Consider the following 26,878-nt stretch of genomic DNA (forward strand, 5'->3'; position numbering starts at 1 on the left):
ATAGACTATATATTAGACTATAATAGATTATATATTTAATATATTTATTTAATATATTTACATAGACTTTTTTGTTGTAAATTTCCTTCTCAGAACTGCTTTTGCTGCATCCAAAATTTGGCATGTTATGTTTTCATTTTGGTTCTTTTAAGGATAGTTTTTGATTTTCATCCTGATTTTTTCTTTGACCCATTGGTTTTTATACACATGTGGAAGAAGAACAATGGATTCCATCTCACAATATATACAAAAATCATGTCAAAATGGATTAAAGATCTGAATTATAATGATTAATTAAATTAAAACATCATATATATAATTAAGGTCTTTATTATGGTCTTTGTAATATTACTTATTTCTAAGTATCTTTGTAGCCATTTTCAATGAAATTTTTTTCATTTATTTTTGGACAGTTCATTGTTAGTGTATACAAATGCTACTAATTTTTGTGTGCAGATTTTGTATCCTGCAAATTTACTATTTGTTTATTAGATCTAACAGTTTTATTGGTGGCATTTTAATGGCATTCTATATATATTGCCTTGTCAGTAAATGACAGTTTCACTACTTCCTTTTCTATTTGAATGCCTTTTATATCTTTCTCCTGCCTAATTGTTCTAGCAATGGTATCTAGTACTACGTGGCACAAAAGAGGTAAGAATGGGCCTTCTTTTCTTGTTCTTGATATCAGAGGAACAGCTTTCAATTTTTCACCATTAACTGTGGATTTGTCATATGTAGCTTTTATTATATTGAGGTACATTCTTTCTATGCCTAATTTTTGAAAGTTTTTATCATAAAAATGCGAATTTTGTCAAATATTATTTTCTGCTTCTGTTGAGATGATTAATGATTTTTACCCTACATGGTGTTAATGTGCTACATCACAGCTATTGATTTGCATATCCTGAACTATCCTTGCATCCCAGGAATAAATCACACTTGGTCATAGTGAGTGACCTTCTGTTGAGGATTTTTGCATCTGTGTTTATTAAGGTTGTAGTGCCTTGTCTGGTTATAGTATCTGGATAATGCTATACTTGTATAATGAGCTTGGAAATATTCCCTCCTCTTCAATTTTTTGAAAGAGTTTGTGAAGGATTGGCGTTAATTCTTTTAAAAATTTTTGGAAGTATTCACCAGTGAAGTCATCTGGTTCTGGGCTTTTATCCCTTGAAATATCTTAAATTACCAATTCAATCTATTTGCTAGTTATAGGTTTATTCAGTTTTTTATTTCTTCATGATTCAATCTTGTTAGGTTGTGTATGTCTAGGAATTTATCCATTTATTTTAGGTAATCTAATTTGTTAGTGTATAATTGTCCATTGCAATCTCTTATGATCCTTTGTAGCTCTGTGGTTTCAGCTGAAATATCTTCTTTTCATTTCTGATTGTATTTATCTCTTCTCTTTTTTTGTCTTGTTAGTCTAGCTAAAGGTTTATCAATTTGGTTTGTTTTTCACAAAGATAACTCCTAGTTTCATTGATTTACTGATTTTCTAGTATCTATATCATTCTTTTCTTTTCTGAACATTATTATTTCCTTCTCCCAGCTAATTGCACTTTGTATTAGTTCCTTGAGGGCTAACATTAGGTTGTTTATTTAAAACTTTTGTTTTCTTTACTTAGACTTTTTTTTTTTTTTTTGTAAATTTTCCTCTTAGAACTGCTTTTCCTGCATCCAAAATTTGGCATGTTATGTTTTCATGTTGTTTTTTCAAAGATAGTTTTTGATTTTCATCTTGATCTTTTCTTTGACCCATTGGTTTTTATACACATGTGGAAGAAGAAAAATGGGCTCTATCTCACAATATATGCAAAAATCATGTCAAAATGGATTAAAGATCTGAAACTACAAAAGTAGTAGAAGAATATATAGGAGTAAACTGTATGACATTGGCCTGGAGACTAATATTTTGGATTTGACCCCAAAAATTTCCCAATGGAAGCAAAAATAGACAAATGAAATTACATCAAACTGAAAAGCATTTACACAGCAAAGAAAATAATTACCGGGGTGAAGGCAGAACTTATGAAATAAGAAAAAAATGCCAAATTATATATCTGACAAGAAGTTAATATCCAAAATATATATTAATTTTACTATAACTTGTAAGCTATAATTATACATATTTGTATGTTAAAAGTAGATGTTATGATATATGTATACAAAGTTGAATAATTAAATCACATTAATCAAGTTATCTATTACCTCATATACTTTTTTTTGGTGGACAGGACATTTGAAATTAATGTGTTAGAAAGTTAGAAATTTCCAGTATACTATTAGTAATTATAGACACTGCGCTCTACAATCTGTCTTAAAAAAATTTTTTCCTGTTTAACACTATTTTTTTGTTTGCAAGAGGATCTCACTCTGATGCCCAGGGTGGAGTGCAGTGGCTCAATCTTGGCTCACTGCAGCCTCTACCACCCTGACACAAGCAATCCTCCCAATTTAGTCTCCTGGATTGGGATGATTAGTATTGTTAAAATGCTCCTAGTACCCAAAGCAATCTACAGATTCAATGCAGTTCCAATAAAAATAGCAAAGACAATCTTCACAGAAATAGAAAACAATGAAAATATGCGGTTAATCTTAATAAAACATTTTGAATGAGAAATAAAAGAAAAAGGAATAAGTGGAGCAAACAGAAAATAAATTGAATAGAGAAGATCTAAAGCTAATGAAAATAAAAATATATTCATTATGAATAGCATAAATATAATACAAATCTAACAGTATTTTTCCTTCTCTTTAAAGAGCTATGTGTCAAGATAAGATCAACACTGATAAATTATTCCTTTACATTTATATTAATACCTTTAAAGAAAAAAAAATTCCAAACTTAAAAGTTCCCCCAAAAAAGATAATGACAGATGTTCCCACATATTTTAGAAGGGAGGTATTATAATATTTATAACAAAACCTGCCAAGGAAATTACAGTAACGAAAACTACATGCTCATAAGTCTATTTTGCTATAAATTCCAAACCAAAAATTCTAAGGAAAACAATCACATACAGTGTATACAAAATGGATGTTGTATCATGGCCAGTATGATTTGTTTTAAGCATGTAATGTTTTTAACAGAGACAATCAGGATAATTTGCAATGAAAAGGATATAGAAAAAAAAGATCATCTTAGTAAAAGCAGAATAAGAAATTAATGATTTCAAAATGTTTTATTCTAAAATTCTTCAACTGACACGGAATAAAAGAGAACTTCATTAAACTGAAATGCAGTGTCTAAAATATAGGTAAGATTATAATCAGTGCGAAAATACTGAGTGGTTTTCTTTGTTCAGAAAAACTATGATAATTGCAATCATCATGTCCACTTGGCACAGTATTGCAGGTCATAGCCAAAACAAAAAGCCAAGAAAAAAAAATGATACACTTTGTGGCCTACTGATATAATTGAATATTACACTAAAATTAAAAAAAAAAACACTGAACTACTGATATAGCATTAACATGAATAAATTTCACTGATAATACTGAGCAAGAGAAGCCAGGAAAAATGAGAATATACATTATTATTTTGTTAATATTATGTTCAGGAGCAAGCAATTCTACTCCATAATGGTGGACACCAAAATAGTATTTGAATTTCCAGGAAGGGGTTAACTAGGAGAGAATAAAAATGAATCTCTTGCATTGATAGTAACGTGCTGTATAGTTGAGGGCTACACGGATGAAATTACATGTAAAATTATACTCTATCAAACTTGTATTATGTTTATCTTCTCATTTGAGTTTTTGTATTGATGTCTCATAGCAGCATACATCTCCAAACATTTTTTGTTTGTTTTATAGTAATAATGGCATAGTTTCCCATTGTAAAAACACAGAGGAGGTAAGAATATGGGAGTGAGGAGGAAAACAGCTAGGGCCATGAATAGCAGTCTCGTGTCAAAATGAGACTAAAGAGGATTGTTATTGAATAGCGATAGTAAGAAAAGGCTCTTAAATTGCCAAGATTCTATCCTGTAAATAGTACTTAAAGAAAAACCATAATATGACACTATAGTTAATGTTTTGCAGTGCAAGTTTAAAAATGTCTAACGGTTTTTGAAAATTAGTTATGTATATGGAAATCAATGATGTATCATAATTCTTTTAGGCACTCAGGCTAAAGACGTTAAGCTTTCATCTAGCGCACATCTATGTATTAATAAATATTTCTTTCCTATCCAGGACCAAAGACTCCTAAGGCTGTACAAAGTTTTTAAACGATTGTTGTAAAGGGCAAAATGGATGGTTAGACAACAGAAAATGCTCTCCTGGAAAAATAATTCCTCTCGCAGTTGCAGTTTGATGAGAGGTTTCTCTTCTCGTATCTGTAAGCACTGCTGGCAATAGAAAATAAAACAACATTCTTCCTTCAGAACAGTTTTTGTGTAGGAGAGTCAGGGGGAGAGAATTAAGGTCTACTGTTGAGAGATTCTCTAGCACATCTTAAATATCCAGGAGGCTTAGTAAAGCTTCAGATAAGTATGCCATTATCATTCAAGATGATAAATCTGAGCTAAATTTAACTTCCTAGCTTTCGGGCTACCCTTATTATTAAAGAACTTTCAGGGTTTTAAACATGAATATATATACCCTTATTATTAAGGAACTCTCAAGGCTTTAAATGTGTATTTATAAATAAACACACATATACGTATCTATGTCATATATATGTATATATATGCACTATTTTGAATACCTTTGCAATGTTAGTTTGTATAGTTTTTTTCTGTTATGTAAGCAGCATATATTTAGAATATTTTGCTTATATAAATTCAATGTAGATATTAGTCTGAACAGAACTCTAACTAAGACATTAAATACTTGTCAGCATGCCAGGTATGGATAGCTGTAAGGTTAGTGAGGTAGAGTGAATAAGTATACAATGAACCATAAAGCATCTATTATAGATATACTATACTGAGGCAGATATATTTTAGGCCTAAAGGATAACACAAAATGTTTTCTAGTGCATCTCAATTACAATGAGCATATCTTGAAGCTCTGAAAAGTCTTAGTGAGCTGGACCCTCTTAGATGCTGTGGGGGAGTCAGTGCTGCAGGATTGAGTTGCACTTTCTCTGTGCCCTGAATACGAATACTCGACATTTTGCTATTTTTAGAGAGTTTTGTTCTCATTTAATTAAGTATACATTGTACTGTGTATTTCAGTCTTGCATACATTTTTCTTGATTATTAAAGTATATTTTTAAGGGATATGAAGGGTGACACCACAGGAATTTAAACACGTTTTGATCTTTGCTTGGAAATTTAAATTTTTTCAAAGATTCTTTTTTTCCAATATGACTATTTTTTATTATACATTTATATGAGAACTTTATTCAGAAATGTAAATGTGAGTGGAATAAATGAAAAATGTATGACAATTTTTTCTTTCAAATTAAGATATCAGAAGGAAATCAGATGTTTTAGAGTATAAAGTCATGTAGAAATCTTAATGTTCAGCATCTTACTTTTCAGGCAATAAATATGAGGTGCAGGAAACAGCACTCAGAGAATATGCAACTTGTATTAGCACCTAGTCCTACTATATATAATTGGTTCCTAGAGACAGTAGAACTGCCTTTAATTCAACTGTGGATGGAACCAAGATTCGTGGCTTTTACTACAATTCAATCATTACCAACCATGGCTCATTTTAAGAAATTCAAATTTTATTTAGATTCAGGGCGTATGTGTGCACAGTTTTTATATCATGTGATACTGAGGTTTGGAGTACAAATTAACCCATCACCCAGGTAGTGAGCATAGTACCCAGTAGGTAGTTTATCAGCGCTTGCTCTCCTCTAGTAGTAACCAGCGTCTACTGTTTCCATCTTTTTATTCACATGTACCCAGTGTTTAGCCCTCAGTTATAAGTGAGAACATGCAGTATTTGGTTTTCTGTTACTTTGCTTGGGATGATGGCTTCCAGCTGCAGCCATGTTTCTCCAAAGAATATATATATATATATATATATATGTTAACTATATATATTTATGACTGTCTTGTATTCCATGGTGAATATGCACCACATTTTCTTTAGTCAATCTACTACTGATGGGCACTAAGGTTAATTTCATTTCTTTTTCAGTCAATCTACTACTGATGGGCACTAAGGTTAATTTCATTTCTTTATTATTGTGAGTAGTGCTGCAGTGAACATACGTAATACATGTATGTGTCTTTTTGGTAGAACAATTTATTTTCCTTTGTGTATATATCCAGTATTGGGATCGCTGAGTAAAACGTTAGCTCTCTTTTGGTTCTTTGAGAAATTTTCTAAATGCTTTTCACAGTGGCTGAACTAATTTACATTTCCACCAACATTATGTAAACACTCCTTTTTATCCGCGGCCTAGCCAGCACTTTTTATTTTTGACTTTGATGTGAAGCCATTCTGATTCGTGTGAGATAATATCTCACTGTAATTTTGATTTGCATTTCTCTGATGATTGTGTTATGTTGAGCATTTTCATATGTTTGTTAACCACTTATATAGCTTCTTTTGAGAAGTAACTGTTCATGTCCTTTGTCCACTTTTTAATATACTATTTATTTTACTTGTTGAGCTGTTTAAGTTCCTTGGAGATTTTGGATAATTAGACCTTTGTTAGATGTATAGTTTGTGAATAATTTCTCCCATTCTATAGGCTGTCTGATTACTCTGTTGATTGCTTCTTTTGCTGTGCAGAAGCTCTTTAGTTTAATTAGGTCCCACTTATCAATTTTTGGTTTTGATGCAATTTCTTTTGAGGGTTTAGTCTTGAATTCTTTGCAAAAGTTCATGTCCAGAATGGTACTCTGTCTGTTTTCTTCTGTGATTTTTATAGCTTGAGATCTTACATTTAAATATTTAATTCATATTGAGTTAATTTTTGTACATGGTAAAAGGTAGCAGATTCAACACTAGTCTTATCAAACTATCAACAGCATTTTTCATGGATTTAGAAAAAAAATTCTAAAATTTATATGGAACCAAAGAGGAGCCAGAATAGCCAAAGCAATCCTAAGTAAAAATCATAGCCAGGGGCATCACATTACCAGATTTCAAACTATACCATAAGGCTACAGTACCCACAATAGCATGGTCCTGGTACAAAAACAGACTTACAGACCAGTGAAACAGAATATGTTACTGAAACACCAGAGGATCAGTCTCGGTCCTGCTGCTTGCCACACAGAAAGCCAATTGTTGAGACAATGATTATTGCCAAGGAAGAAGGCTTCAATCATGTGCTACACCTGAGGAGACAGGAAATCAGTCTCAAATCCGTCTCTGTGATGTCTAAAATTAGAAGTTTATCTCCTAATGCTATCCCTCCCCCCTCCCCCCACCGCACAACAGTCCCCGGTGTGTGATGTTCCCCTTCCTGTGTCCATGTGTTCTCATTGTTCAATTCCCACCTATGAGTGAGAATATGCGGTGTTTGGTTTTTTGTCCTTGCGATAGTTTGCTAAGAATGATGGTTTCCAGCTTCACCCATGTCCCTACAAAGGACATGAACTCATCGTTTTTTATGGCTTCATAGTATTCCATGGTGTATATGTGCCACATTTTCTTAATCCAGTCTATCATTGTTGGACATTTGGGTTGGTTCCAAGTCTTTGCTACTGTGAATAGTGCCACAATAAACATATGTGTGCATGTGTCTTTATAGCAGCATGATTTATAATCCTTTGGGTATATACCCAGTAATGGGATGGCTGGGCCAAATGGTATTTCTAGTTCTAGATCCCTGAGGAATCACCACACTGACTTCCACAATGGTTGAACTAGTTTACAGTCCCACCAACAGTGTAAAAGTGTTCCTGTTTCTCCATATCCTCTCCAGCACCTGTTGTTTCCTGACTTTTTAATGATCGCCATTCTAACTGGTGTGAGATGGTATCCCATTGTGGTTTTGATTTGCATTTCTCTGATGGCCAGTGACCTAATGCTAAATGACGAGTTCATTGGTGCAGCGCACCAACATGGCACATGTATACATATGTAACAAACCTGCACGTTGTGCACATGTACCCTAAAACTTAAAGTATAATAATAATAAAAAATAAAATAAAATAAAATAAAATAAAATTAGAAGTTTATACAGCAGGGAAGAAACCTAACAATGTGTAGAAAAACAGGAACTGGGATTATACTGTATAAGAATAGATTTGTGTGGGTGTGCATCTTGGTGTGAGTACCTGTGTTTGAGTGTTTCTTAATAGGAGAACCTGGTTACTTTGGGAAGCAATACAAGAGCATAGTAGAAAGAAATGGCACCAGATTGACTGACAAAATCCTGTGTCACAATTTGTAAGTTACTTCACTTCTCTCATTTAAAATATTCTTTATTGTAAAATGAGAATGAAAATATCCCAATTAATATTTTTGTTATTAAGGCCAATAAAAAGAATGGGCAAGGATTTCATGACTAATACACCAAAAGCAATTGCAACAAAAGCCAAAATTGACATACGGAATCTAATTAAACTAAAGAGCTTCTGCAGAGAAAAAGAAACTATCAACACAGTGAACAGACAACCCACAGAATGGAAGAAAATTTTTTGCAAACTATGCCTCCTACAAAGGTCTAATATCCAGCACCTACAAGGCACTTAAAGAAATTTACAAGAAAAAAATAAACACATTAAAATTGGGCAAAGGACGTGAACATACAATTTGCAAAAGAAGATATAGATATGGCCAACACTCATGAAAAACAGCTCAACATCTTCTGATTATTAAAGAAATGCAACTGAAAACCACAGTGAGATACCATCACACACCACTCAGAATCACTGTTATTCAAAAGTCAGGAAATAACAGATACTGGTAAGGCTGCAGAGAAAAATAAATGCTTACACATCTTTGGTGGGAATGTAAATTAGTTAAACCATTGTGGAAGAGAATGTGGCGATTCCTCAAAGACCTAGAAACAGAAATACCATTTGACCCAGCAATCCCATTACTGGGTATACAACCAAAGGAATACATTGTTCTATAATAAAGACATATACAGGTGTCTGTTTATTGCAGCACTATTCACAATAGCAAAGACATAGAATTAACCTAAATGCCCATCAATGATAGATAGAGTAAAGAAAATGTTGTTCTTATACACTATGGAACACCATGCAGCCATTAAAAAAGAGCAAATCATGTCCTTTGCAGGAACTTGGATGGAGCCAGTGGCCAGTATCCCTAGCAAAGTGGTGCAGAAAAAGTAAAACAAATACTACATGTTCTCACTTATAAGTGAGAGCTAAATGATAACACATGAACATGTAGAGGGGAGCAACACAACACACACAGGAGCCGATCAGAGGGTGAAGGTAAAAGAGAGAGGATCAGGAAAAAAATAACTAATTGGTATTAGGCTTAAGACCTGGGTGGAAAAATAATTTGTACAACAAAACTCCACAACACAAGCACATACGTGTGTAACAAACCTGCACATGTACCCCCGAAGTGACAAGATTTTTTTTTTTTTACGAATGCCTGGGAAGTATTTACCTTGGTATCCTGAGTATGTCCACATTCCGAAACTGAATTATTTTTACCAGACAGCCTTGATAAACAATTTAAAAAATTGTAAAGGAGATTAGAAATTTTTCAGATATATTCAGCTAATCTTACTTTTTTACAAAAGCTCAAAATGTATAGAGAATTAGTCTTTTGATTTTTGTCCTTGATTGTTGTTCCCTTATTCACAGGTTAATCGACACTAAAGGTCTGCATACAAATTATCTACTATCCATTGCCATATTTGTGCAGCACAAAGTATACTCAAGGAAACCCAAAAAGCAGCAGCCCTATTCCCTACATTACTAGTATGGAACCTGTCAATGTCTAATTACTGGCCAAGAAATGCTTAGACAGAATATATATATTCTAACGTCTTCAAGATCTGAAAAGATAGATCAGAGAAAAACACATGTGTAACTCTGGATTATGTTCCTCCAAATGATGATAAAATGATACTATTGAAAAGCGTTATTTTCATAGAACCTAATTTTTCAGATGAGCAGAGCATTTTTAACTAAAGTTGAAAATTACATTCTCAAATACTGAAAATAATTTTATAACTGTATCGATAAATAGTCTTGGCAGAAAAATACAATTATTGACTATCTCCAATTCAAAAATATTCTTACTATCTTATTAGATAATTTTCTGATTTGTTCTCTGTTAAAGTGTGCTTGCCTATGAAATAAACATAAACTTTCTTATGGATTTCTATATGAGAGGGATGAATTTGCTTTTCAGAAGTGGCTCACTCAGTAAGTAGAAAAAATAATTAAAGAGTGAATTCAAATTCATAGATTTTTCTCCAGATTACAGCAACTTGATTATTTGATCTTCTTTAATTTCTTTTTATTCCACATTTGCATGTCTATCTTGAACTTGAGTAAAAATATTAAATGAAATATGTAACAAAAATATATGAATTTCCAATGTCAAAGTAATTATTAATAAACTAATTATAACCTGAGACAAAATAAACAATATATTAATGCTAAAATATTACAAGTTATATGACCAGATACTACATAATTCTGTTAGGACAATACATAAAAACAGTAATGTTTAGTATGTAATTATACTTATCAAGTACTTTATGACTTATAAAACTAATTCACTATTTAAAATATAATACAAAGAGGAAATAAAAGTACAATGGCCATCATACATTAATATCAAGCACAACTGTGGCTTTAAATACTCAAGGATATACTTTTACTTTTGAAACTAGAAAACAGAATGAAGGATATGAAATGTATTACCAGGGTCTACTAGAATTTATTTTCAGTAAAAATGATATTTAATATTTCTGTTGAAAAAAGAATGAGCTACTCATTATTCTCTTAATCTCATAGATGTATAGCCTTGAGGGAGAAAATTTTAAAAGTACATTGAAATGCAACGTTGAATTGTGATTAACGTCCTGTCCTGAGTCGCAACCTGCAAATGCCCCTGCTTTCTGCAAGAGTAGCTTCCGATCCTGTGGGACTGTTAACTGAATCACAACTAGCAGGAAAGATTAAAAAAATGACCTTTCCTTGACAGTATATATGGTCATGTGCACAACGACATGAATTAAAAGTGACTAAATAAACAAACCTCACACATTTTTGTTGTTGTTGCAAACTTTTGAATGAAAAACAAGAAAAGAAAATGTTTGATGAACACGTGTCACACCTCAGTCTCTAAATTGATTTTTGGACTTGCACCGGGTACAAATATTGAGCTCATCCGATTTGACTTTATATATTCTTTAAAATTTTTATCACTTTATTTTAATTTCAATGGATTCTTTGGGGAAGCAAACAAATCCAAATATGCAATTGATCTTGTATCAGAATTTTGTATTTCTAATTAGTTTTATTCTCTTTTCTATCTTCTATTCATAATAAAAACTGTCACTTCTATTATTAACCATGTGCTCTATGTATTAATCTTAATATCTGTACTCTATTCTGCTCCAAGTGTACTGATGTGAGCAGGATGTGGGATATAGCCCAGAATCTAAGACTGCTTTTATAGTCCTGGATTACTAGCTAGACTTCCACAAGAGTTTAAAAATGAAATACTAACTTATTCCTATTATAAGAATGTTTTATGAATACTTCCTTTTATTTGATCAATAATTCTAGTTTAGTTTGCATCCAAATTTTAATGTTTCCTCTCACCCTGATACTGTGAATCGTATGCCCTATTTCGCTGATGTTTGCTACAGAAAAATAAGGGGAGATGATTGAAATTAGGCTATAGGTGCTGGAAATCCAATTTCTTTTTAAAGAGAAATATAACTTTGGGACCCCATGTTTTAACCATTACTCTTTCTTCTAGAGGAAGATAGATTATCAAGAACAACAGTTGTGGGTAGAAGAAGCAAGGGCAGGTCAAAATTGTAGCATTGTGGTATACAGATCAGATTTCTAGGTACTAATGCCTTCTAAAATTGCAAAGCATAATCACTTTATCCATACTAAATAAAACTCTCATTTTATTAGGTAAAAGGTGATAGCTGTGTAAATAATATATATATATATTTTGAGGCAGGCACAGGGTGCAAAATTGACTCACACCAGCCTCAACCTTCCTGGCTTAAGCTATCCTCTCACCTCAGCCTCCCAAGTATCTAGGATGACAGGCACGTGCCACTGTGCCCAGCTAATTTTGTTTCTTTTCTTGTAGAGATATGATCTCTCTATGTTGCTCACGCTAGTCTCAAACTCCTGGGCTCAAGCAATCTTCCTGCCTCAGCCTCCCAAAGTGCTGGGATTACAGGCATGAGCCTCTGAGCCCGGTCCATGGTAAATCTTAATCACATGGAAATTTGAGCAATTAAACAATATGCAGGTGAGAACACTTTCTTTGTAACACATACATAATATATATACATATATACACAATAAATATCTGTAGGTAACACATACATATATACAAGATAAAGGTGGCATTAATGATTGGTTCAAGACAAAATTTTTGAAAAATGATATTACAACTAACCCACCATTTGGAAATACATTAGGAACCAATATGACTTCAAGATGTTTTAGCAATTTAAATGTTAAAAAATGAAATCACACGAAAAAGAATATTCAAGTGAAAAGTTTATAAGTAAAATGCCCAAAGCAGAACTATCCAGGACAGGAAGGTATCCGGTAAATTGTTGACAGTGTCTCCTTCTTCATATGATGAGGCGATGCACCCACCATTGGCTGAGACTCCAACATTGACAGATCTTCCCTTTCTTGAGTGTTTCAGATTTCCTAGACCACATAGCTAATCTTGATTTATTATGTCAGGTTATGTGTAAAATGATTCATATTTGTTCACCTGTTGTATGTGGAAAAACCAAAATCTTCCTTCTCTTTGCTTTTACAATTCTGACTTCAAAGAGCATAAACTCCTTCTTCCTGTTCCAAGCCTGCCCACATTTTCTGTTTTGGAATAAATGACAATCCTTCAGTGAGAAAATTATACATTATTTTATGTTGTTTGAAGAATGAGTATCAGTAGGAGATAGTTGATAAATGGTTAAAAATACGGATTCAAAGAGCCAGACTAGAAATATATTTGGGATCATAAATTAGAATTGACAGGGTTAAATTTCCTTTGTGAAATAATGTAGGGGAGTGTGTAGATAAATAACCAAAAAGGCTGTAGGTTCTAACTTTGAAGGACATTATTATGTACAAAGCAAGAAAAGGAACAGAATCTCATGAAGAAAAACACAAAGAAATTACAGGTCTAGGAAGATCAAGACAGTGTCAGAAAATGAAAAATGAGGAAGAGAAAATTTAAGAGTGAGTAACTATCATTGGCACAGGAAAGTGAGGGAGCATAACTATCGTTTCAATGGAGAATTCATTGGATTTTGTATTAGATGAGGGCATTAATGATGTTAACAGGAAAAATTTCAGTGGAGGAGCAGAGGGTAGAGGATAGATAGGTTGTAGTCAATGGAGAGAATTTGTTCTACTCCACTTCAGACTACAGCTTAAGTGTTCTGTTTTTGTTTGTTCAGAGAAGTGCATTTTAAGGGGTACTTAGAGACACAAGACCATGTACAGAGTACAACGATCATGATTTGGAATGATGAAAAATGCTTGCATTAAAAGAAAGAAAAATAGGAGAAGAATCTGAGGCTATTTCGGTTGGAGAAAAAAGACACTAGAGATCATGAATAGTTATCTAAAAATATTTGCAAGACTTTTACATGTAAGAAGAATTAGAGACATGTTTTTTTTGAAAGTTCTTTTCTTTCTTTTTTTTTAAATTTTTATTTTTATTTTATTTTTTTTTAATTATACTTTAAGTTTTAGGGTACATGTGCACAATGTGCAAGTTAGTTACATATGTATACATGTGCCATGCTGGTGTGCTGCACCCACTAACTCGTCATCTAGCATTAGGTATATCTCCATGTTTTTAAACATTCCCAGAAGAAAACATTAGAATCATTACTGTGAAATTAAAAACACATATTTGACTAAATAAAAAATATAATTAAGATGGAGCAAAATGTTTCCATTACTCCTCATTTCAATGGGCAGTTCTTATGTATTCCCCAAATAAAGCATAAGGAAAATAGTTTATTTAGAAATATACAGGAAAATACCTAAAAGCGAATATTTTTAATTGACAAAAATCATATACCTTTATTGTATAGGATATGATATCTTGAAATGTTTATACATTGTAAAATGCATAAATTGAACTAATTAACACATGAATTACCTCATATATTTATCATATTATTGCGTTGGGAACACTTGAAATCTACTGTCAGTCATTTTCAATAATACAAACTTCAGGTAGATGGGAGGAATAAAGTTTAAGAGATCTATTCTGCTGTACAACCAAGTCACTATGATGAATAGCAAGACTCTTCTCTATGTTCATTGCTCTCTTCCACACTTCTGGAAGTGAAAATAACCTGCCATCTTTTTTTTTCTTTTTTTTTTTTTTTTTTCTTGAGACGGAGTCTCGCTCTGTCACCCAGGCTGGAGAGCGGTGGCACAATCTCGACTCATTGCAACCTCCGCCTCCCAGGTTCAAGCAATTCTCCTGCCTCAGCCTCCCATGTAGCTGGGACTACAGGTGCCGGCCACCACGCCTGGCTAATATTTTTTTTGTATTTTTAGTAGAGATGAGGTTTCACCATGCTCACCAGGAAGGTCTCGATCTCCTGACCTCGTGATCCACCCGCCTCGGCCTCCCAAAGTGCTGGGATTGCAGGCGTGAGCCACCGCGCCCTGCCGTAACCTGCCATCACTTATAGAGGAAATTAACAGTCCTCAACTTCAAATGTCCAGAACATAAAGACTCCATATTACCACAGACAATATTGCAATGAAATAATATTCTTTTGCTGGCTTCCCGAGAATGTTTAATTTAGTATTATGGAGAAAGTACTATGTTGATAGGCTCTGGTATACACTTATATATGTGGATGTGAACATACACATTGCTAAGATGTTTTCTCTATCTTTATTATACATTTTATACTTTTATTATGTTATTACATATAGCATGTTGTCTTCTTTTCGGGGACTTTGTGCTGATTAGAAAAACAAAAATAAAAGAATATAATGCAATGCAATATATGTTATATTATCTGTATGGTTGCAAAACATTTATGAACAATGGAATTTCAATGATTTTTCCTGGAGATTGATGGGGAAGGCTTGTTTTTGATCTGGAAGAGATCAAAGAAAAAGTAAGCTTTAAAAAGTAATTTATGGATGGTAAGGGAGATTCTCAGCTATTTGGGAAGGAAATTTGAGCACGAGCAAAGACAGCGTTATGAAAGTCAGAGCAAGCTTAAAGAATTGAAAGTGGCTTGGAATGCCCAGAGCAAACCATGTGTGAAGGAAAGTATGTGTGATGAGGCTGAAAAGCTCGGATGTGTCAGATTGTGAAGCCATAGAAGCCCTTCGGCCTTTAAGGTGTAAATATAAGATGAATACGAACTTTTAAAATAATGGTTAATTTTAATAAAAGTTAATAATATAAAGATTCTCAGTAACAGACATTGGGAAAATAATTTCTATACATAAAAGTACCTAACAATATATTCATTTCCTATTTAATCTCCAAATCATGACAAGCTGTACAATTAAAATTCAGCAAAGTAATTTATACCTTTAGAACTGGTTTCAGTGGTTGGACTAACATTGTTTTATATGGTCTTTTTTTCTTAAGAAATCTTACATGGGAAGAAAAACAGAAGGACAACAGCAATTGAAACCGACATTTGTTATTAAGCTTAAACACAAATTAGTCACCCAAATAAACTGTGCAATTCATTGGTGGCACAATAATCATACTAATGACCCACAGTTGACGTCAATTATTATAAGTATATTACAAAGGCATTAACCTCCAAATTGCTGCCAGATTTATGAATTATCTAAGCAGATAGAATGCAATCTTATTAAACGTGCTAATGATGCTTTAAGTGGATAAGGAAAATCGGAAAATTCACCATGAAACACTAAGCTTTGGTAACACAGATTTTCTTTATCATAAGAAAATGGGTCCATGTTATTTTCAGTTGGCAACAATAAATTATTTCAAAATCAAAAGCAAAGAAAATATATACTTACTACTGCTCAGGCCCTTAAAAAAAGAATTAACACAGTTTCATGTATGCAAAACTCAATTATAAGTAGAAAAATCCATAAACATTTTAATGTATAGAATGATATGCATACATTCACTTTAACTATATTAAGATATGTTGCAAATAAAATTTCAATAAAGCAAACTTCACATTTAAATAAATCAACCTATTTATGAGGCTTGTAAAAAAAAGTCAATTACTTCCATGTAATTTGTGTAACAAAAAGTCATATTGTTATTTTATTTGAATTATAGTATTTAAATATGTGGTTTTATATACTGTGAATAAATTATTTTATGAATAATAGAAAATTTCATATGTGAATATTTATATAAGGAGACTAAAACCAAAGAAGAAAATGTATATAAACAGAGCAAGGTGACTTTGGGAGGCTGAGGTGGGCAGATCACGAGGTCAGGAGATCAAGACCATCCTTGCTAACTCGGTGAAAGAGTGAGACCCTGTCTCAAAAAAAAAAAAAAAAAGATAGACAGGTGAATGAGCATCATTAAAAATTAACATCCAAATGCATATGTCCATTGAGAGCAATTTCTGAAACAGTAACTGCAGAGATTTTTAAATAAGCTTCTTAGGAACCTGGTATTTGATCACTGCTTGAAAATATACCTCCTATATATATTCATTTCAGTTCTGGATAATAGTCTCTATCCTATCTCTTTCTCAATGCAAATAAGTACAATATTTGGATTTTATTGGATTAAAAAAATCCTGTCTTTACATCTCCATATGGCTAATGTCCATCTGTATAATTCAAATTCTCACACTATTCTGATGTACTTAATTGAAAATAGATGATTGTTTCATAGGCCTAGGGAATTTCAGGAATTTTCCTGAAAGAGTATAGATGATATGATTTTATAAGTTAAAAACTGATAGCCATTTTTCAAAGCTGATTACTATTTCAAGCAAAGTTTCTAAAAAGTTTCTAATATATACTCAAAATTTTTCTTTGAGAATTGTTGTGCTTTCCTTGTTTTTTCTACATCTCAAATCAATGAATGTGAATTAACTTATATTTGTGATTTTTTTTCTAGCTGGGACAAATAAAAGTGTCAATTCCTTTATGGCTAACATATGAATTATAGCTTCAGTAATTACTTTTGTGGATACTTCATTTATATCATTGTATAATCTCTACAGAAATTATCCATCTTCTAGAAATCTGCACCACATAGCACCTTTAATTTATGTACCTACTTATATTACATTTGTTCCAAAACGTTTGCCTCTAGAAATCTGCATTCTAATAATCATTTAACTTAAAAACATATGTTTATGTGACAAGCCATATTTGGTTAGTAATGCAAATAACAACTAACACACTTTAAAAAGTAATTATAGGTAAAGTGTTAAATTATTTAAAATTTTAATAAGTGCACTAGTATTATTAACCAAATATTGAATTGTTTCTATATCTAGCACTGATATGCTAACACATGCTGGCACTCAAATTATGTGTAGAGTAAGTGAATGTATACATTTAACAAAGCAAATTCTTCTAACGAAGTCAGTCATGTTTTCTTTTTTGCAAAAATCCACGGAAAATAACATTCATTATTCCAGTCTGAGTTTTCTAAATCACATAAAATGGTAACTTTAAACCATAAATTAGAGGGAAATACTATTCCAAAACATCTTCATTTTAATATGCTTCTTTATTTTTGGCATTAACATTCATTTTCTTTATTCTGGCATATGAAAGCCCAGAGGGTGGCCATGCCTCATTGCCTTAACATATGCTGTTTCAGTTGCTGAAAAGAATATGAGGCAACAGATTAGAGGGAGGAAACACAGTTTCTACCCAGGTGTAATCAAAAGCATAAACTTGGAAAATCATGTTCAGATAAGGTATTTCGAATCTATGTGTCAGGATGAGGAGAGCTCATTTAAAAAGTGATCTCAACTCTTGTTGATTAAATGCCTCTAGAAAATGAGTCTTTATTACACAGATGCTATGAAATGATTCCAGAAACCCTTAGACTTTACGATAAAGAAAAATTTAAAGCAGACTGTTGCAATGTAGTAAATTTTTAGTTTTCCCTGTTTAAATATTTTAATAAAATATGCCTAGAAGAAACTCTTACATTGCAAATGCCAGTATTACCTTAAAATAATACAGAGAAAAATCTGGACTTTTAAAAATAGGGTTTTTTAAAACATGAAATTAATTTAACAGACCTCAGAAAAGATAACTTCTCATTGCAATCTGTGAAGCAATGTTAAAATCAGAATCTGACAGAACTATACTTATGAGAATATAACATTGTCATTTCAGACTAACTCTTCTGCTGGAAAAGAAACAAAAAATGAGCAAGCTGAACAAATATTATAAGAAAATATTTTGAACCAACACTGAACCAGGCAAGCGGTGATGATATGAGAGGTCATGACCCAGAGACAAAGGAAGGAGCAGAGATATGCCTGCAAACTCAAAAGCTGCTTTTCCCAAGGAAGGATTTTGTTTACCCAAAAGCCGTGCAAGGAAGGCTAAAAAGGCTGAGTAGAGTGCTTGCAAATCTCCTGGGTCTGTGATGACAAAAGATGAAATTCAGAGCCCATTAAAGAAGAAACCTGTGAAATATGCCAGAATTAAAGTTAGGATTCTTGAAGGACTGCACATTAACAGTATGTGTAAATCAAAAAATAGAACAGCTCCCACAAAGAATTCAGCCCAGAATAAAAGTATATTTTATGTGTGGAACAAAATTAAATATATTAAAGTGAAATTTGACAGAATACAAAAGAGATATTCTGAAAACCCTAATAGCTATTGAAACATTGCACACATGTATCTCATGCGTTAATAGAAGCAGCCAAAAATATCATTATGGGGACTGGAAATGTAAACAATATGATTCAAAAAATTGACCAAATTGACATATATGGAATGCTAGTTGCAGTGAATACAGAATAGAAGGTCTTTCAGATGTGTTAGAATAGTCACCAAACCTAATCAGACGTAGGAGCATGAAGTTATTCTCCATAAATGTCAGCGAATCAAATGTACACATGTTGTGGTACCTGCTAACATATTAAAATGTGTGGATGCTGTTTTAGTCATGGTAAGAAGGAAATACACTTAAATACATAAGGCAGATGGGAAGAAAGGCTAGAAATAAATGAACAAAACAACATCTTGAGAAGAGAGCAAAAAAAGCCTGGTTTCATCCAATGCATATATTATTGAAATAGAAAGCAGTATTCAATAGAGAATCAATAAAGCCAAATTGTAGTACTTTCACAAGATTAATAAACCTAATAAAACTATAATAAAACTGAGAAGTACATGGAGAGAAGGTAGAAATTATAAGCATCAAGGATGAAAAAATGGCCATTAGGAGTAGTTCTAGAGATAGTATAAAGATTAAAATAAGATGATCAGACAAGTTAATACTAATAACTTGGAATATTTGATTAAGTTGAAAAATTCCTTGAAAAATACAACCCCTAGTTTGACTCAAGAAGACAAAAATTATGATATCTCTTAAATAAATTGTATCCTAATGTAATCATCTTCCTACAGTGAAAATTCAAACTCAAAAAATTCACAAATGAATTTTCCAAATGCTGAAAGAAAAAATATGTAACTTAAAAATTCTTTGAGATATTTTTTAAAAAGAAGAAACAATGTCCAACTATTTTATGAGACCAGAATAACATTTACAACAAAACATATAAAGACATGACTCAAAAGTTAAATTGAAAGGTAATATTTACTATAAACATATCTTCAAAAGTCATGAAAAAAACACTACCAAACTTGTTTCAGTAATATAAGTCAGCTTGTGAAAATTAGAGTTATTCATTATTCTGTCAGACTGAAAGAAAGCCACATGATCCTTTCAATTGCTTTACCATGGCATTTGATAAAGTCCAAGTATATAAGCATTCAAAAAATGTTTAACAAACTATGAATGACAGGAACTTACATCATCGGATAATGCCTGTAGTAAAAAAAAATAGCTGCAGACAAACCTCATGTTCATTCATGAAACTTTCCCCCTAAGAAATTAAGAATAAGAAAACATTGCTTTCTGTTAAAATTTAAAGGTGTTAGCTAGTTAAATAAGGAAAATAATGTAAGATCCAGAAAGTAAGTAATTAAAATATCATTTTTCCAGAATGTATAATTGTATAAGTTCAAAATTCAGAATCATCTACAGATAAATTAGAATTAATGACTTGCTGCCTTATGAAATAAAAGAACCATATATAACAAGTGAGTATATCTTTACAACAACCTTAGAATTTCCCACACTCAACAATTCAATTACAGAATATTATAAATTCCACTTATATCAAATCCTGTATTACCTTATGACATCAAGTATTAACTTTGCCACTCTATTTGACATTGCAAGCCACCAATCCATGTCTAGCAATTTTAACCTTCTGACTTTATTCTATTTTTATTTTCATAGCACACCTCTCTTTGTAACTACATTATTTACTTATTTATTGTATATTTAATTTATTATCTGTTTTTCCCTAAGTTCCCTGTGGATGTGACTTATGCTTGTTTTATTCATTGTTGTATCTCATATGTGTAGATCTGTGTTTGGTACATAATAGGGACTCATTTCTGTAAGGGTTGTTTGACCTCATGGGATACCACCAATTCACTCCATTATCATTGCCACTCTTTAGGTCCTGAAAAGGTGAATTGAATTACGTGAATTGAATTACGTGTTATTAAAAACGTTTTTACAGGCTGACTCCCTACCTTCTTTTTCCCATCCTTTTATTTTCTATGTTGTGTTCAGAGTAAATTTCCTAATACAATCTTCATGAAATTATGGTCTCAGGACAATACAGTAAGTTGAAATAGAACAATGTTTCACTAACAATAAATAGAAAAAAGGTAAAGTACAAAAGCATGGTATTTAAAATACAAATTTGTAGAAGCAACAAGAGCCACATGAAATAAAATTTCAGAGTGAGAACCGAATTAATGAAATATCTTTCAAAATTCTAATGGCATTTTTCACAGAAATAGAAAAAAAATCTTAAAATTTCATATGAAACTGTAAAAGACCCCGAATAACCAAAGCAATTTTGAGAAAGAACAAAGTTGGGGACATAACACTTCATGACTTCAAACTACATTACAAACATATACTAATCAAAACAGTATAGTACACAAATAAGAACAGACTCATAGTCCAATGGAACAGGATAGAGAGCCCAGAAATAAACTAATCGGTATATGGTCAAGCATTTTTAGATAGGGATGCCATGAATACACAATAAGAAAAGTATAGTCCATTTAATAAATGTTGTTGGGAAAACTGTATATCCATATGAAGGAGAATAAAATTGGACCTTTTCCTTATACCATAAACAAAAATTAACTCGATATGGATTAAAGACTTAAACTTAGGACTTGAATCCATAAAACTCCTAGGAGAAAATAGGTGAAAAGCTCCTTGACATTGATCTTGGCAATTTGGATATGACACCGATAGCACGTGAAACAAAAGCAAAAATAAACAAGTGGGACCATATCAAAGCACAATGTTTCTGGTCAGAAAACAAACACAAATCAGCAAGACAAAATGACAACTGATACAATTTTAAAAATATGTTGCAAACCATATATCTGATAAGGGATTAATATTCAAAATAAGGAACTCATACAATTCAGTAGCATAAACCAAACCAAAATAAAAAACATGATTTAAAAATGAGCAAAAAATCTGAATGGACGTTTTTCCAAAGGTGATGTACCAACGGTCAACAGTTACGTGAAAAGATGCTCCACATCACTATGCATCAGGGAAATGAAAATTAAAACCACAATGAGAAAGCACGTTGGACCTGTTAGGATCTTTAGTATTAAAAAGCAGGAGATAACACGTGTTGGGGAGGGTATGGAGAAGAGGGAACCCTTTTGCACTGTTGGTGGCAATGTAAATAGGAATAACCATTATGGAAAACAGTATGGAGGTTTCCGAAAGCTTAAAACTACCATATGATCCAGCAATCCCACATCTGGGTATACATCTAAAAAAAAAAATAATGTCAGTATCTCAAAGATGTATCTGCACACTCATGTTTATTGCAGCATTATTCACAATAGTAAAGATATAAAACAACCTAAGTTACCATTTACACGTGAATGGGTAAAGAAAATATGGGCGCGTATAATAGAATATTATTCATCCATAAAGAAAAGAAAATCTTGCCATCTGTGACAACTTGGATGAACCTGGAGGACATTATGCTAAGTGAAATAAGCCAGACACAAAAAGACAAATACTGTATGATTTTACTTACATTTGGAATCTAAAAATGTTGAAATCGCAGAAGCAGAGAGTAGAATGATGGCTGCCAGGGGCTGGAGGGTGAGGGAGATGTCCAGATGTCAATCAAAGGGTATAAACTTTCAATTATCAGACGGGGGAATCTCATGTATGGCATAGTAACTATGGTTAATAAAGTCATATTATAGATTTGAAATTTGCTAAGAGAGTAGATCCAAAGTATTCTCACCACAAAATATTGTTAACTATGTGAGGTAATAGTTATATGAATTAGCTTGATTGTGGTAATCATTTCAAAATGTAAACATATGTCAAAATTATCATGTTGTATAACTTAAACATATACAATTTTTATCTGTCAATTATTCCTCATTAAGACTAGAAAAAGATGAAATTTCAGAGTGAGAGCAATGATTTAGAAGTGAGTGAGACAACTACCACCAGAATTGTTTTTATTTTCTAACCCTGGATGCTTGGACATCGTAGCGGAGTGATGCTGTGTTTCTCTTTGGAGAAACAGCTTTTAGAAGGTTCAGAGGGCTGCAGTAACATATGGGAAACTTGAAGGGCCTCAAAGACATGGATGGTTTCCCTGACAGGTTCTTTTCTGAATGCTAACATTATGCAGAAGAGTGCTGCGCAAAGACAAACGCATTTGAAAAATAGAGTGAAATATCATGAAGTATTTCAGTACTAAATATAAAGTCACAACTGATGGAATGGATTCTGAAAAGAGAATATGCAAGATATGCAAGAAAAATAGCATGTACTGACAAAGAACATAACTTGATTTTTCCTTTGGGGAAATATATTTTGTATGGGGGCTACTAGAAGTTGGGAATCTGAGCTTGATTATTCACAGATTTCTTTTGGGGGATAAGAGAAGCCAGCAACGATTTTGGTGTTCAAATAGGGTTGCTGTGACAATATTGAAGATTTGGATGTTCTTAAACACATGACCAATCTTTCCTTCAAGATACTTGGTCTACTTTGACTCTTCATGTGGCGGGATGCTAATGAACTGAAACTCCAGAAGGCATGAAGGGAATCTGCCCCATCCTTCAAGACTAAAGAGACAAATGCCCTCCATGCTTACCAAGGAAAGTCCTTGAAAGATACACCCTGTGATTGAGAACAAACCAGACAGAGAAGGTCTTCCAAAAACGCAAACTCAGGCCTTACTAAGTTATTTCTTTGATATGATTGAGTTATTCAGCTTCTTATCAACCCTCCAGCTGAAGAAGCAGCTCACTCTGGAGAAAACATAATCTTGTGTTCCTTAGCCTCCAACACACAGAAAACAACAAAATATTATTAGTCATGTAAGAATTACATTTTATTAATAATGAGAGGAAAGAGTATACAGAAAAACAAATGAACAGATGGCCCAGCTAATAGATTTAGTAGAAAATGGCTTTAAAATAAGTCTAATTAATGTGTTAAAGGAAATGGGTAAAATACAGCCAAAAATATAAAGATAATAAATTTACCACAGAAATGCCATCGATACAGAAGAATGATATAGACATCCTCTGATAGACAAATAAAATATCAAGAATTAAAAGCTTAAAATGTGTGTGTAATACCATACTGGGCATAACAGAACGCAGACTTAATAAAGCAGGATGACATATGTATAACAAATGCCCAAATTTTAGCTTAGACAGCAAACACACACCAAAAAAAGTAAAATATATAAGAACACACAAGACATGTGTGACAGTCTTAATTATGATATACTTTTAATTGGGATACAATAAAGAACATGAAGAGAGAAGACAGCAAAAGCAATTTAAAAAAGATAACGGCCCCAAATTTTCAAAACTTCATGAATCCACACACCAATCCACAATTTAAGGATACTCCAGTTAGTATGAATAGGAGGAAAACCTCATAGATCTTCTAATTTTAATTGCATATCAATCCAGCCCAAAACTTAGCAGCATAAAAAAGGCATTTACCATTTTTCATAATTCAACGAGACAACTGGGTGCTATTTTGGGCAAGCTGAGCTGGTACTGTAAGATCTGTGTTGGCCTCAATACCATATCTGACAGTTAGCGGTTTCTAAATAGGACAATGGATTTGCTTGGCCATGTGTCTCTCGTCATCCAGCAAATAAGCCAATCTTAACATGAAGATGATGACAGGGTTCTCAAGAGAATCAAACAATTAAGCTCCAAATTGCAAGCATTTGAATAATTCTGCTAACATCATGTTTGTAAATGTCCTCAAAACACTCAAAACAACTCAAAACAAGTTATACTGTCAAGCCCAGTCTTAAAGCGTAGAGAAGAGACTCCACCTCTTGAGAAGGAGAAAATAAAATTGCCTTCAGAATCAAACGATTAAGCTACAAATTGGAAGAGTTTGAAAGATTCTGCTTATGTAATATTTGTGAATGTCCTGTTGATCAAAACAAGTTATATCCCAGTTATAAGGAGTGGAGAAGAGACTCCACCTCTTAAGGGGAGGAAAATAAAATTGCCTTCAGAAGTGGTATGTGTACAGGAATGGGAGGAATCTATGGCCATTTTTGTAATCAACCATATCATATATAACACTGTAAAACAGCTGAAAAGCAAAACCAAATAAAATGTTAGATGAACTGATAGACACACATTACTTGTTAAAAAATGAGAATAGTAATTGAATTCCCAAAAGAAAGAACGAAAGCCAAAGTACGATAGGATAGACTTAAAATCTCAAAAAGAGGGGTGATGTCAGCAAAAATGGTGGCATAATGATTTTCTAAAATTCTCTCCACCATAAAAGCAAGGAGATCATTGGAAGATTTGTCAGAATCAGCTGTTTTTCAGAACTACAGAAATTAGTCAAATGAATTCTGGAAACCAACTATTTATCTGTATAAAAAAAGTAATTTTACATTAGCCATAAATACTTCCCATACACACACATTACACCATTATACAAGGATCATAAACCTAAACATATAATCTAAAATTCTAAAGCCTTGAGAAAAAAAGAAAAGACAAATTCTCACCATTTGTTGGTAACTAATATTTCTTAGTTTCAAAATATTTACACTAATGAAAACAAGAAAAAATGTGATAAATTAGACTTGATCAATATTTAAATGAGTATTTCTTAGTTTCAAAATATATACACTAATGAAAACAAGAAGTGATAAATTATACTTGATCGATATTTAAATGTTCTCTTATAACACACCATCTATATGTTTTTGAGACAGAGTCTTACTCTGTTGCCCAGGCTGCAGTGCAGTGGTGTGATCACAGCCCACTGTACCCTCAACCTATGGGGAGGAGTGATCCTCTTGCCTCAGCTTCCCCGGTAGCTGGGACCACAGGTGTGTACCACTAGGCCCAGCTTTTTCTTTTCTTTTTTTTTTTTTTTTTGTTTGTTTTTTGTTTTTTCTTTCGTAGAGACAGGGTCTCCCTGTGTTGCCCAGGCTGGTCTCAAACTCCTGGTCAAATGACCTTTCCACTTTGGCCTCTCAACGTGTTTGGATTACAGGTATGAGCCACTGAGCCTGGACAACACCATTTATAAAATAAAATTTAACACATATTGGGAGAAAATATTCAAATTGTGTTTGCTTGATAAAGAGCTTACAATTATGATGTAGAAGAACCCTCAAAACTAAAACTTAAGATGATAAAGCTAAAAATATGCCAAGAGATTTGAACAGACACTCCACAAGAGAACGTATTTTAAAAGGACAATTTTCTAAAGTTCAACATTATTAGGGAAATGCATATTAAGTCTAAAATGAGGGTTCATTATATATTCATTAGAATAACTTAAATTTAAAAGAGCTAAAAACTATTAGCCAGTAAGCAAGTGTCAAAATTAGATTTCTAATTAGATTTTTAGTGGTGATATAAAATCATGCTTCCACTTTGGAAAACAATTTGATAGTTTCTTTACAAGAGTGTTTACATCTACCTCTAAAACCACATCTGCATCCATATCCTCATGTGTGTTCTCTCTCTCTCTCTCTCATTCTCACCCTCACTCTATCTATCTATCTCTGTATGGAAAACTGAATCCATTAGATTACATATTTATAACTGAATCTGGAATATTTATCAGAATTGACCATATTCTACTTCATAAATAAAATCTTCCCACATTTCAAATATTGTGATAATTTTCATTTCATTCTCAAATTACAGTTTAAGCTTTAGAATAATTTTAAAATTATTTTAAAATAATTTTTAAAAGATAACTGGAAAAAAATTACTGTACATCAATTTAGAAGATGCATATACTCTTCTAAAATATGCATGGATCAAAAATTTAGTCAAAGTGGAAATTAGAAAATATTTTATACAAATTGATGATGTTATAATCAAAACTTATTTGATGCAGCTAAGGCTATGCACGAGATAAATTTGGAATTCTTTTATGTATATTAAAAAACAAGGAAAAAATCAGTGATCTAAATGTTTAGTCTATTTTTTAAAGA

General features: G+C 32.5%; 1 long non-coding RNA gene across 1 annotated transcript in view; it reads left to right on the plus strand.

The window, feature by feature from the left end:
- LOC134808625 (uncharacterized) overlaps positions 1–20,872 on the plus strand; it is a 380,342-nt gene extending 359,470 nt beyond the window's left edge. The window contains exon 5 of the long non-coding RNA XR_010151985.1: positions 18,438–20,872. This is a non-coding gene — a long non-coding RNA (uncharacterized LOC134808625). The remainder of the gene's footprint in view (positions 1–18,437) is intronic.
- Positions 20,873–26,878: the final 6,006 nt, after the last annotated feature.

The sequence above is a fragment of the Pan troglodytes genome, chromosome 17, assembly GCF_028858775.2.
Source record: "Pan troglodytes isolate AG18354 chromosome 17, NHGRI_mPanTro3-v2.0_pri, whole genome shotgun sequence".
NCBI classification, from domain to species: Eukaryota; Metazoa; Chordata; class Mammalia; order Primates; family Hominidae; genus Pan; species Pan troglodytes.